Source organism: Eretmochelys imbricata, chromosome 11 (assembly GCF_965152235.1).
Source record: "Eretmochelys imbricata isolate rEreImb1 chromosome 11, rEreImb1.hap1, whole genome shotgun sequence".
NCBI classification, from domain to species: domain Eukaryota; kingdom Metazoa; phylum Chordata; order Testudines; family Cheloniidae; genus Eretmochelys; species Eretmochelys imbricata.
Genome location: NC_135582.1, coordinates 16,272,113 through 16,286,561, shown reverse-complemented (window position 1 = coordinate 16,286,561; position 14,449 = coordinate 16,272,113). Strand labels below are relative to the sequence as shown.

At 40.2% G+C, this 14,449-nt stretch overlaps 1 non-coding gene across 1 annotated transcript; it reads left to right on the top strand.

The window, feature by feature from the left end:
* Nucleotides 1–6,120: 6,120 nt before the first annotated feature.
* LOC144272524 (U6atac minor spliceosomal RNA) lies at nt 6,121–6,248 on the top strand. The gene has a single exon (XR_013347586.1). It is a non-coding gene; the product is annotated as a U6atac minor spliceosomal RNA (small nuclear RNA).
* The last annotated feature ends 8,201 nt before the right edge of the window (nt 6,249–14,449 follow it).

Genomic DNA, 14,449 nt, shown 5'->3' with positions numbered 1-14,449 from the left:
GTGGTTAGCCAAAGTTTGGGGGCCTGTGGCCTGTTTCTGTTAGGAAGAGAAGTTGGTGATGGAGTCAGGTATTTTGTTGACGCAACCCTATTTATTTACAAAGAATGTATACAATCCTGTTTCCCTTAACGCAGGAGGAATCAAACAGGAGATGGTTTCTTTCCTCACAGTGTCTTGCCTTTTTCAGCCAGAACTCAGCTCAAAAGCACTCTCTAGCATAGGTGCTGGAACTAGGGCTGCTGGGGGTGCTGCTGCACCCCCTGGCTTGAAGTGGTTTCCATTATATCCAGGGTTTACAGTTTGGTTCAGTGGCTCTCAGCACCTCCACTATTAAAACTGGTCCAACATCATTGCTCTCTAGGTTTTCCTCTGTCTCTGTGGTGTTTCTCCTGATTTTCTCTCTCTCTTTCTCACTCACCCACATTTCTACTACCCAGGGGAAAAAACCCTCCGTTTACATGTCCCTTTGTTTTGGACAATGACGTGCCTGTGGAGGCTGCTATTTTTCTGATTCTGCACAGGATCTCATTGACTTCTTACTACTATCTTAAATGATGCACGGCAGTTGCATGGATCAGTTTCAGACACATTTTGCCCAGTCCACAACAATATTTTTGAGTAACGAATAAAGACAACTCCAAGACAGGGAGGAGTTCGGACGCTGACTCAAGGTTTGCACGCTTTGTTGTGGGCAGGGTAGGAATTCAGCCCACTTCCAGCCCCCCCCCCCAAGTCACATGATACGGCTTCTGTTCCCTGACTGGATGATTTAATCTTTTATAAACAATAGGAGTACTGAATAAATTATTTGAGGGTGTTGCTCTTCTAAGTGCGGGGGGGGGGGGGGAGGGGCACTTTTGGAGTGAGAGGTAGCAGGAAATAAATAAGCCTAGGAAAAATTAATTAGAATTGTTATTTTCTTGTCCTCTTGCAAAAGTACCTCTGCTTGAGCTCTAAAAATAACTGGGTTCCTTCTTGATTGATAGTGAGAGAAAGTTATAAGCCAGATTTACTGGCTCTCTAGCACAGTTGACTAGGCTATGGATATAAGTTAAATTTTGAAGTTCCCCTTTCCTCCTGCTCCCAATATTTCATCAGGAAATATTAAGATTTACCAGGGTCTTGAATTCAGCTCCTCAAAATATTGCTGTTCTTTCCACAGATTCAGCTGGAATCTTAGTGGGTTTTATAGGCTTTCACTATTTTCCATCTCTCTGGCTAATCCTTTTAAAAAGATTATTAAAGTTTATTAGCCAATATGTCAAAGTATATAACACAAGAATTTGCTCGAAAGGAACTGGTAGACTTAGTGTGCTGTAGGAGGCTGGGCAGTGTGGCACTATATTTTTATCCATCAATCTGTCTTTCTCTAGAACCAACAAGTAGATAAAGGGGGCCAGAATACCAAAATCCTCTTTTTTTTCCCCTTTCTTTTTTTATAGAAAGAGGGTAGTATTTACTGTACCCTTTTCAGCAGTGGTGACTCACTAAGAATGGTTCTGATTTGATATCTATCTTTTTTTCTTTTTCTCCCTTCTACCCCAGAGCTGTACCAGTGGTGGGTGCTAGACCTTTCCCCCTCCCCATTTTGTCAGTTATTTTTAGGGACCGATCATGAGCTTCCATGAATTTTTGTTTATTGCATGTGACCTGTCCATGACGCTTACCAGAAATAACCATGACAAAATCTTAGCCTTAATTATCAATAATTATATAGGAAGGCTGAAGTGTTAAATATTTCTGTTTTGTACTGGGAAGGGAGGGGAGGCAGACAGATAATATAGTCTCATCGTATGGTGATGTTTACACTCTTTCTAGTCTACGAGTATCTCTGGAGGATGTTAAACAGAAGCTAATAATAGACATTTTTAAATCATCTGGCCAGATAACTTACATCCAAGAGTTATAAAATCGCTGGCTGAGGAGCTCTCTGGACCATTGATGTTGATTTTTTTCAATTAGTCTTGCAGCACTGGGGAAGTTCCAGAAATCTGGGGAAAAAGGTAATGTTGTACCATTTTTTAAAAAGGGGAAATGGAAGGTCCTGCATAATTAGGCCTGTCAGCTTGACATAGACCCTAGGCAAGATAATGGACTCTATCCTGGCAAGTAGTGACTCAGAAAAAGATTTGTTGGTTGTTGTGGATGATCAGCTGAACATGAGCTCCCAATGTGATGTTGTGGCATGTGACAGGGTCATAAGTAGAAAACTGCTTAGCCAAACCTCTGTCACTCCAGCTCCAATTAAGGGAGGTGAATTGGAGCTTGGTAGATCATCTGGCCCTGATTGGGGAAGCTGGAACAGCTGCTGCCTCATCAGGTTTGGGCTGGATAAAAGCCCCAGGGGAAGGAAGGCACTGGACAGGCTGTAAACTGCATTAGAGGAAAGGTAGTGAGGGGAAGCAGAGAGAGAGATAGCTTGCCCCCTCTCTCCTGCTGGTGGACTGTAAGAAGGGGACTATGTGTATGGTGGAAAGGTTGTGGGAGCACAACCTGTACATAAAAGCACCAGGTGAGCACTGCATCAACGTCTCTGTGTGACTTTCTCACCCCAGTGGGGGCAGGAGCCAGGAGTTCCCTGCAGGGTCCCCATTACATGGCCAAAAGAGCTAATGCAATCCTGGGATGCATAAACAAGGGAATCTTGAGTAGGAGTAGAGAGGTTATTTGACCCCAATATTTGGCACTGGTGCAACTTCTGCTGGAATACTGTGTCCAGTTCTGATGCCCACAATTCAAGAGGATGTTGACAAATTAGAGAGGGTTCAGAGAAGAGCCATGAGAATGATTAAAGGATTAGAAAATGCTCGTATAGTGATACGCTACTTCTATTTAGCTTAACAGAGAAGGTTAAGGGGTGACTTGATTATAGTGAACAGTGAGTAACAAATATTTAATAGTGGCCTCTGCAGACTAGAAGAGAATGGTACAACATGATCTAATAGCTGGAAACTGATGCTAAACAACTTCAGACTGGAAATAAGGTGTAAATTTTTAATGGCAAAGAGTGATCACCATTGGACTAATTGTCCTCTTGTATTTCCATCTCTGACCATTTTGAAATTGGATGTTATTTTCTAAAAGTTATCCTCTAGGAATTGTTTTGGGTAAATTCCCTGGCCTATGTTAGACAGGAAGTAAAATTAGATGATTTCACTGGCCCCTTCTAGCCTTGGAATCTATAAGTCTGTGTCCTAGACTAATGCCCTAACTGCTGGACATGGAGCTGTAGGCACAGGAAGTAGCAGTCTAGGGGGGTGTGGCAGCACCCCCAGGTTTTATGTGGGGCCACTGGCCCCGCACTTGGGGCTCCACTCCCTGGTTCAGGTCCTGGCGGGCCAGCCCCGCTCCCCAGCTGCTGACTCTGTGCCCAGGGCCCTGCTCCCGGCCCTCCACTTCCTGGCCTGGGTCTCAGGTCCTGGCCACTGGCCCCGCTTCTCAGCTGCTGGCCCCGCACCCCACACTCTGTTGCCCAACTCCAACACCTGGGGCTCAGGTCCCAGCCCTGAGGCCAGGGCTCTGCTGCTAGGGCCCCGGCCGCTGGCCCTGTGCCTGGGGCCCTGTGCCCGGCCCCACTCCCAGGACCCTGCACATGGCACCATACTGGCCCACTGCATGTGGGGTGCCAGCTGACAGCCCCCCCCGGGGCTCCACTTCTGGGCCCGGACCCATGCCCATCCCCAACTGTGGCTACAACCTTGACCCCCTTACCCCTGTCTGGGTCCCGTCCTCCCCCCGGAGACACAGCCCTCCTCCCAGCCTAAGCTCCGGGGAGGGGGGTGCACAGACAGCAGTAAGTGGGCTGGATTTCCCCACTACTAAAAATGTTCCAGCGCTACTGCATAGTGCAGGCATCAGTTACTGCAGATTATTATGATTTCCCTCTGAAAGGAAGTAGGAAACAATAAGAACAGTGAAAGTTCAGGGGGTCGTTTGCCCTAGGAGTTGACCTGGAAGCAGAGCAGACTCTCCCTGAGATAAAAGAGTAAGAGATTGATTGACTGTAGACGATGTGGAAACTTTGGTAACTATGGAAACTTTAGGTAATATCTGCTCATTCAATTTGACTCTTGTGAAAGTAGCCATTAATTTTATATTGGGATTTGTGTCACAGCAGGAGGATTAGTACTAGCCTGTGGCAGCTGCATCATAACCACAAGGTAATTTTCATTCCCCTCACAAAGGGATAGAGGGGTGGCCATGCTATCATACTGACATAATACATTTTATTCAGTAGTCCACAGTGACATATTCCACTTATCTAAACAACGTATGCCAAATCTGCTGCCAGAAACACAGGTGCAGTTCCTATTGACTTCAGTGGAAGTTGCATATGTGCATGTGACGACAAAATTCAACCCTTTCATTTGTAGTTTTATTTGTGAATCCTGAATTTCTGAATATTGTCAATCATTCCTTGGGATGGACCCTCAGCTGGTGTAAAATGTCCATTGCTCCATTAGCTTCAAGGCACATTGGCTTCAGTGGAGCTGCAGCAATTTAAAACAGCTGAGTATTGATAGTTTTGCCTTCATACAACTTCCTAATGTAAATCACAGCCACACCCTTCTTACAATATTCTCCCCAGTCCTTGTTACTAATTCTTGCACCACTCTTAATCTTACCTTCCTCTGCAAAATGCTTCAGATGTGACTTACTCTTATCTATTCTGGAATCTGTGTTGGCCAAAAAAACCCCACAAAACCTACTTTATTATCAGCTCAGCAAAGCTTCCCTGACATAGTGTCCAACACTGTGATATCTAGATATGCGGAGCAGGGACTTAAATTAGCGAAATCAGCAATGAACAATATAACCTGGCAAACTTCCCCCAACCAAAACAAATGGCTGGAATATAAATAATAAAGGTTCCTTACAAATATACAGTAATTGAGTAAACATCAGAACGTCAGTGTGAAGGGCAAGAGTGACATCAGCTTTCTTTGGTATGGCTCACACCAACTTTGGTAGGCTATGATATGCCAGCCAACACTCAATGGAAAGGGCGGTTGCTATTGTAATCTTCACTGCTGCTTCTATATCCAGTTACAAGAGAGTAACTCAGCAAAAATGGCCCCTTGAAGAACTCCAACCTTGTAATAGTGCTGAATCCACACATTTAAAACAAGTGAGATCACTGAACAACAGTGTGAGCTTACTGAGGACATCTCATATCAAAATCTTCGTTACATATTAACAGAAACTGCATTTAGAAGGGGACAGTAGAAAAAACAAACAATTAGTTGCATCCTCTGAGGTTTAAAGTTGATATTCACTTTTTAGGTTGCTAAGGCCTGTGGCAGCAATACATAATTTATATAAAAAAGTAAATGTGTTTAAGAACTGCTATAAAGAGTAGGAAGGTAGTTAAAAATACATAAAAGTAGTTAAGAAAAGAACACCACTTTCCAATGAATGGAGAGCGGTTCTCTTTAGTGTTTTTTTCCTTTTCTCCATCAATTTCTCCCTAATATAGCACCATAGTTCCATGAAATCATCTCTGAACTAACATTTCCATTTACTCTACTATATAAAGAACAGATCTACGAATTTACCTTCTCCATATTATAGGAATGCATGCCCAGCCCTAGGCAGCTAATTATTGTACCATCTCCACAGCACACCTCCTCATCTGTTTGACAGTTTGTTCAGAGACTGAAATTTGGTGTAAAATAACAAGAACTAAAAAACTCAACTTTGCGTTTTGTGTGTGTGTGTGTGTGTGTGTGTGTGTGTGTGTGTGTGTGTGCAGGCACTGAGGGTGATGATACTCTGAGCCTATAGAATTCCAATCAAGTTTTGCAGAGGATTAGCACAAATGGAAATGACTGAGCATTGAGAAGGAGAAGTAAGAGTAATTGTGCTTGATGTGCATAGATGTGTACAGCATCCGTGTTCTAACTTTAGAACATGGCACAAGTGAGTTGCATTATACAGAATGTAGTTGTGTTGGTCCCAGGATATTAGAAAGACAGGTGTGTGAAGTAATATCTTCTTCAGACCTGAAGAAGAGTTCTGTGTAGTTAAAAAGTTTGTCTCTCTCACCAACAAAAGTTGGTCCAATAAAAGATATTACCTCACCTACCTTGTCTCTCTTGCATTATATTGTATGTATGTATTGTGTTGTATGAAAGGAGAGAAGGTTAGCACTCCCCTTGATAAGAATGGAAGAGGTCCTAGTGACCTTTACAACACGCATATGGTTAAGGCATTGCCACTTACTTCGTGGCATCTAACCAAGTTTTTTGCGGGGAGGGATAGTTCAGTGGTTTAAGCATTGGCCTGCTAAACCCAGGGTTGTGAGTTCAATCCTTGAGGGGGCCATTTGGGATCTGGGGCAAAAATTGGGGATTGGTCCTGCTCTGAGCAGGGGGTTGGACTAGATGACCTCCTGAGGTCCCTTCCAAACCTGATATTCTATGATTCTATATGCAGCAGTTAGAGCACACTGTAAGAAACATTATCAGCAAGATTCTTAACTGGTATAAATCGGCATAGCTTGCATGAAGTTAATTTGCAGTGTTGATTAATGCCAGCTGAGGATCTGGCCCATAGTCTTTTCTCTATAATGCAACATTTTTTTTGTTCTCTTCTTCTGAGAGTCTGATGTTTTAAAACGTCAAAACTTATGTCTATGTCCAAAAAAGGAATGTGCAACTATATCACCTTTGTCTGGCTAGCCCTCATCCGTCCCTCCATGAAAGCAAATGGATACCACACCATTCTATTTTGTTGTGAGCACCTTCTTTCCATTTCTGGCCAAAGAGTTTTGTCATGGGATTGGCCCAGCACATTTTTGGTCTGCCCAGAGGTCGCTTGTGTTCTCTGGGGATCCAGTCACTGATGTGGGTTGTCCACCTATTGTCTTGCCTGCGGACTACATGACCCAACTGTATGCTCAATGTATACGTGCAATTACTGCAGTTGTACCCACAAATAGCCAGTTAGATGCCTAACTGGTGAACTGTGCACTTACGAACTCAAATTGCACACAAAAGCATGGTAATTAAGCAAGCAAATTAGGCATGCAATTGAACACGCATTTATGGCACAACCCTGGGATTCTAGTATTTTAAAAATCCAACTCCTCATTGTCTCTATCAATTTTAACAGAAAAAGGAAACTTTAAAAAATCCTCTTTGCAAGACAAAATACAGTGGCTTGTAAAATTCAGCAGGTCAGACTAGATAATCTGGTGTCTGGACTTTGACTCTATGGTCAATAATTTGAAATATTTCTTTCTGATGTGTGTGAGAGAGAGTATTAGCTCCAGCCATGTTCCCCAAATAGAGAATCTCTCTCAAAGTAGAACAAACATTTTGTGTGATCATTCTATAGCCATAGAAAAACACACGCTAGATACAAAAATAGTTCCAATTAAGGTTGTAATATTTGCTAAATATTAAATTTATTTTCTCATTAAATATCAGCATACGTAATGAGTCTGTTATGATGAGAAGAAGGATGGTTCAGCAGTTATAGCACCAGCTGGGCTGTGGAAGACCCAGGCTTCATAGCTGCTTCACCACAATTATCTTATGTGGCCCTGGGCAAGTCACTTAGGGTATGTATATACTACAGCTACAAATCCATGGCTGGCCCATGCCAGTTGGCTCAGGCTAAGGGGCTGTTTAACTGAGATGTAAAATGGGGATTGGGTCATATAAGTACCTAAGATAGTTAGAAATGCATCAAAGACTATTTATTTTTAAAGGCACCAATCCCCATAGTATCTGAATGCATATTTTCATAAACATCAAGCAAACTAGAGGTAAATGTGATGTACAATGAACCCCATTCATAAATGGTTTCTGCCAGTGGGTAACTGTCCCTGGTTGCAGCAAATGGTCCAGGATGAGTGGTCATGGGGGCGGGGGGTACAACCTCACCTACATGTATGTGTTTGAGGCTGTTATAAGACGCTTTTTCATGGATTCCAAACTGAGGGCCCAAAGGGCTGTACTCATTTTTGCTGAATTTGGCCTTCTATCTATTTTTAATGCGTGTTACCAATAGGTTAAGGATATGATTTTTTACAAAGAGTTCTTTATTAACTAGATCTATTTTGACACTTTTATTTAGAAAACCTAATGCCTTAGATTCTGATCCTGCATTGAACTCAGTAAGATTACCCATGTGCTTGTACCAGTGTAACTCCATTGATTCAAAAGAGATACCCCTAAAGTTCACCAAGTTAACTAAAATCAGAATCTGGTCTTGCTCCTTCAGAAACTTCATTCATTCACTGTTTTAAGAATATATTATATATTAATATATTATTGGAATATTATTCTGATGGACACTATTCCTTTGCTCAATCCTAAACAATGGTCCTAATATATTTACAAATGAGACCATATTCTGTAAAACCTTATCCAATATTATTACTTAATATTTGTATCATCATAACACATAGAGGTCATAGTAAATAGTGGGTGCTAAGTACTATAAGAACTTGTAACCAAAACAGTTCCTGACTCAAAGAGTTAATAATCTAAGTAAGCTTTCAAGGGAGTACTTGCATGAGGAAGGACTACTTCTGTAATAGAGCTGGATGGAAAAATGGAATTTCCATGATGTGAGAAAGTTGGACATTTTTAAATTTTATTTTCATTCCAAATCAGACTGAAAAGTTGAAATTTTAATTTTTTCATGGAATGGAAATTCTGAAAACCTTTTTTTGGTAACATTAGAAACCTTTAATTTTGATAATGTTGAATTACTTTGTTTCAGTGAAGTAAACATGTTTCATTTTAAAAAAATCAAAATGTTATAATGTATTAAATATAACATATTATGTTACATGGACTGTATTATAATAGTATAATATAAAAGTGAAATGAAAATATTTTGATGCTATTGAAGCAAAATGAGAATGTCAAAATGATTTATTTGACTCTTTTCCACTGGAAATTTCTACATTCCCATGAAATGTTTCGATTTTGACACAACTGCATTTTCCACTAGAGAACTGCTCTGTGGCATATTTTCTACCAGCATTATTGTGTAAGGATTTGCAGCTTCAAGTCTATGCTCCTGTGAATGTTTGTTCTACTTAGTGAGTGGAAGAACCATTTTATTGTATCAAGTTAATCTTAGTAACATTTTGAAATGTCAGAATAATGAGGAATTAATTTAGAATGGTCTACCACAGAGTGAAAGAGTCTGGTACTCATGTAAATGTCACATATATTTTCATGACTGTTCCATTGCAGTTTAGCAATAGTTGTTAGACAAATAGTGAAATATTCTGTTACTTTAATCTGAGCCATATTTCTACTAACGTGCATTTCTCAGCCTCTCATTTCAAATAATATGTGCTAAAACATTAGATTTACCAAAAGCAACAACCTTTGCAAGCCTCTTTTCAACCATGTATAAGATATCTTATTATCAGGAACTAATCAAGGGAACTATCCATTATTTTAGGGAACTTAAATTATTTTAATGTTTATTTATGCTTTTTAAACATGAACTACATTTATAAATGGATACAATTTTTATTAAACTTTAATTTTCTTCTCTTCATTTGAAAATGAGTCCACAGTCCAATAAGTTTTATTTATATGAAAGTGGGAGAACATGTATTCATGAAACCATTTTTAGGAATTCTGTAGCATGAACACAGTACAACTGTACTTGCCAATCAAATCATATAAATTGTGGTTACAGAAATCCATTTTGCAGCTCGAGTTTGCAATCCTCCTTTATCCAAAGCAATTTAAGGAAAGACCAACAAACCTTTGTCTAAATTTTAAGAATGTATTGCCATAAACGAAGGGTTACAGTGTTTTGCAGAATATGTTTCAAATGCCTTTTAAAACCTCTACTTGGCCAGAATATCTATATTAAAAAACCCTGACAACAGTTAGGTTGCTGGTATTGAGCCATTGCCATTCATGCTAAGCAATATCGTCCGATTATTTCCTGGTACTACCACATCTGTCTGTTTTACACTTCATATTCATAGATTCCAAGGCCATAAGGAACCACTGTGATCATCTAATCTGACCATATCTATAACACAAACCAGAGTGTTTCTCCCAAATAATTCTTTGAACATATATTTTAGAAAAACAGCTGATCTTTGTTTAAAAATTGTCCGTGATGGTGAATCCACTACGATCCTTTGGTAAATTGTTCCAATGGTTAAATACTGTTGCCATTAAATATTTATGCCTTACTTCCAGTTTGAAGTTGTTTCACTTCAGTTTCCAGCCATTGGCTTGTATTAGACCTTTCTCTACTAGATTGAAGAGCCCATTATTAAATGTTTATTCCCCATGTAGATACTTATAGACCATAATCAAGTGGCCCCTTAACCTCCCCTTTATTAAGCTCAATAGATTCTATTTAGCTTAGCTCTATCACTATAGGGCATGTTTTCTAATCCTTTAATCATTCTTGTGGCTCATCACTGAACCTGTTCCAATTTATCAACATTCCTCTTGAATTGTGAGCACTAGAACTGGGCACAGTATTCCAGGAGCAGTTGCACTAGTGCCAAACAGAGATCAAAAAGCCTCTCTTCTTCTACTCAAGATTCCTCTGTTTATGCAGTCCCAGTCCCAGGATCACAGTCTCTTTTGGACACAACTTCACATTGGTAGCTCATGTTCAGCTGATTATCCCCCCCTGACTCCCAAATTTATTTCCAAGTCACTGATTCCCAGGATAGAGTCCCCCATCCTGTAATTGTGGCCTGCATTCTTTGCTCTTCAATGTATACGTTTACGTGTTAGCCGTATTAAAATGCATATTGTTTGCATGTGACCATTTTACCAAATGATCCAGATCACTCTGAATCAGTGATCAGTCCTCTTCATTATTTGATGTACTGCTATTTCTTTTCCTTTATATGTTATACAATTTGAATATTATGTGGTATTAAATTTTATTTTATGTCTGTAGTTTGCTATTACGCCAGACATTTTCTTTTAAAAATAGATATACACTCTACTTATTTAGAACATTTTAATGTGTACAAATCATTGACATGTAAATATCTGAAACAAAACAAACATAAAATAAGCTCACTATTGTAACAATTACTTTTTTTGTTTAGAGAAATATTATGCAGTAATTTAATCATCAGACCTTTCTGTTTAACAGGGCATTTTTTATTATAGAGTGAGCCTCTTTACACTGTCCAGGATGTGTTGCTAGTCACTTGATTACATTGACTCCCCTGACTTCACTCATATTTATCAAACCATGCTTGTCAGCATCTAGGATGTTTATAAGTAGCATTTCAGACACAGAATAAATCACTTTAAATCTAGATATTTTCCCAAAGTCATGGATTTCTTTAGATACTAATTTTAGGGAATTGTTCAGGTTACATAAAAATAATATTACATAATTGACATATAAACTGTTATCTGATGTGTCCCTGCAAAATGTATTCTTGTGATTTCTTGTCCTCTGTGCAAAAAGGCTCCAGGACCAGTGCAAAAAGGAAAGGAGTCAGTGCACATCCCTGCCTCCTTCCCATGTATAATTCAAATGGGAGATTAAGTTCCATTGACCAGTACCCCTGCAATAGAAATATTGGGGCCCTGGATGTCTGTTTTCACCCTACCAATGTCTTCTGCCCCCACAACACCTCATGGAGGCAAGAGCAAAGCAGCACCCAGCTATGTTCTACATGCATAGTGGGGGAGGAGGCAGAGATGGGAGCAGGACTTTGGGGAGAGGCTAGAGCGGCTGCCAGTCTGCAGTTCACAAGATCAGGGCATAAGAGTGTCCATGCATTGAACTATTCCTGAATGGCTCTTCTTGAATAACACCATGTGCAGACAAGCCATAATTATGCAGGACCTTGATGGAAGGGGGACAAAAAGTTTAAACTCAATAGTACAGGCAAAAGATGGAGGGGGGCTTTATCAGTATCTTCACCTGGTCTGTATATTGTAAGTGTTACACTTTATAGTTGCTATACTGATAAGTTTTGGAAAAGCTTCATTTAAAAAAAATCCACCTGGAAAGGAAAGTGTTGAAATATATAATAGATTATTGAAATAGAAAGAAGTTGAAGAATGTAACTGATTTTTCACTATTCAAGCTTTTGCATTTGTCCCAACTCAGACAGTGAAAATGAATGGAGTCATTTTTTGTTGTGTGTGTTTACATTCTTTCTCTTTCACTTTCTCAGTGCTGCCATATGTTGGTTGCAGGTACTACAGATTTACTGGTTTTTAAAACAGCCCTTTCCAACTGATTTAAAAAATTCTGAATATCCTCAGGTTGTCTTTATAAAACTTATATTTTGTTCCAAAGATGAGTTGACATTGTGTCTTTAGAGAGTTTGCTAGCCTCCTTCCCCTACATTGACTGTGTGTGCCTGGAAAAGTTCTTACACACACACACACACACACACACACACACACACACACACACACACACACACACACACACACGGTTTAGATACAACTGTGATAATACTATACAAGCTCTTTAATACTCTGAGTATGGTTGCTGTACAAAGGGTTGTTTTTAAAACAAAGGTAGCTAAACACAGATCTCAAATTCCAATGTAGTTTGCCTATAGCCTCACAGTGTTTGTTCAACCAGAGGGTCCTAAATATGGGAGCATGTGCATCCCACCGTAAAGAAATACCCTTGTGATCATCGTCTGACCTCCTGTGTAACACAGGTCATAGAACTTCCCCAAAGTAATTCCTAGAGCTACCTTAAATCTCCAATCTTGATTTTTAAAAATTTTCAGTGATGGAGATTCCAAGATGATCCTTGGTAAATTGTTCCAATGATTAATTACCCTCACTCTTATATGCTTATTTCCAGTCTGAATTTGTCTCGTTTCAACTTCTAGCCATTGGGTCAGATTATACCTTTTTCTGCTAGGCTGAAGAGCCCACTACTAAATATTTATTCCCCATTTAGATACTTAGAGACAGTAATCAAATCACCTCTTAACAAAGAGGAAATTTAAGTGAAATATTGAGCTCTTGGAGTTTATCACTAGAAGGCATGCTTTTTAATCCTTTAATCATTCTCATGGCTCTTCTCTGAACCCTCTCCAATTTATCAATATCCTTCTTGAATTGTGGGCACTAAAACGGGACACAGTATTCTAGCAGCAGTTGCACCAGTGTCAAATATAGATGTCAAATAACCTCTTTACTCCTACTTCAGATTCCCCTTTTTATGCATCCTAGGATCACAGTAGGTCTTATGGCCACAGTGTCGCATTGGGAGCTGATGTTCAGCTGATTATTTATCGTGACCCCAAGCAAGGCCTTCTTCCTCAATTTGTAGGATTTGGCATTTTGGGCCTCTATTAAGATGTTCTTAAAGGATTCCCAATTATCATTCACGTTTTTCTGATTAAGTTCTTCCCTCCAGCTGATTTGACTAGAGATCCAGATTCAAATCATTGCTGTGCTGCTGCCTTCCTGTGTGACCTTGTTCAAGTCTTAGGCCCAGATCCTCACATGTATTTAGGCCTTTCATTTCCACTGAAATCAACAGGAGTTAGGCATTCAGATATCTCTGAGAATCTTACGGCAAATCTACACTAGAGCGCTACTGTAGTATGTCTGAAGATGCACTATGCCAATGGGAGAGGACTCTTCTATCAGCATAATTACTCCATCTCAGTGAGATGCAGAAGCTGTGTCAGGGGGCTAGTGTCTCCCACTGATATAGCATCTGTGTGTACAGTGTGAAACTTGTGTCACTTGGTGTGGGGGGATGGGACGCTATTTCACACTCCTGAGAGATGTAAATTAGATTGACACAGGCCAGTCCTTGCCTACAGACAGCCCCCCAACCTGAAGCGAATACTCAACCACATACCACACAACAGAACCACTAACCCAGGAACCTATCCTTGCAACAAAGCCCGTTGCCAACTGTGCCCACATATCTATTCAGGGGACACCATCACAGGGCCTAATAACATCAGCCACACTATTAGAGGCTCGTTCACGTGCATATCTACCAATGTGATATATGCCATCATGTGCCAGCAATGCCCCTCTGCCATGTACATTGGTCAAACTGGACAGTCTCTACGTAAAAGAATAAATGGACACAAATCAGATGTCAAGAATTATAACATTCATAAACCAGTCGGAGAACACTTCAATCTCTCTGGTCACGCGATTACAGACATGAAAGTTGCGATATTACAACAGAAAAACTTCAAATCCAGACTCCAGCGAGAGACTGCTGAATTGGAATTCATTTGCAAATTGGATACAATTAACTTAGGCTTGAATAGAGACTGGGAGTGGCTACGTCATTATGCAAGGTAACCTATTTCCCCTTGTTTTCCTAAACCCCACCGCCCCCCCTTCCTCAGAGGTTCTTGTTAAACCCTGGATTTGTGCTGGAAATGGTCCACCTTGATTATCATACACATTGTAAGGAGAGTGATCACTTTAGATAAGCTATTACCAACAGGAGAGTGGGTTTGTGTGTGTGT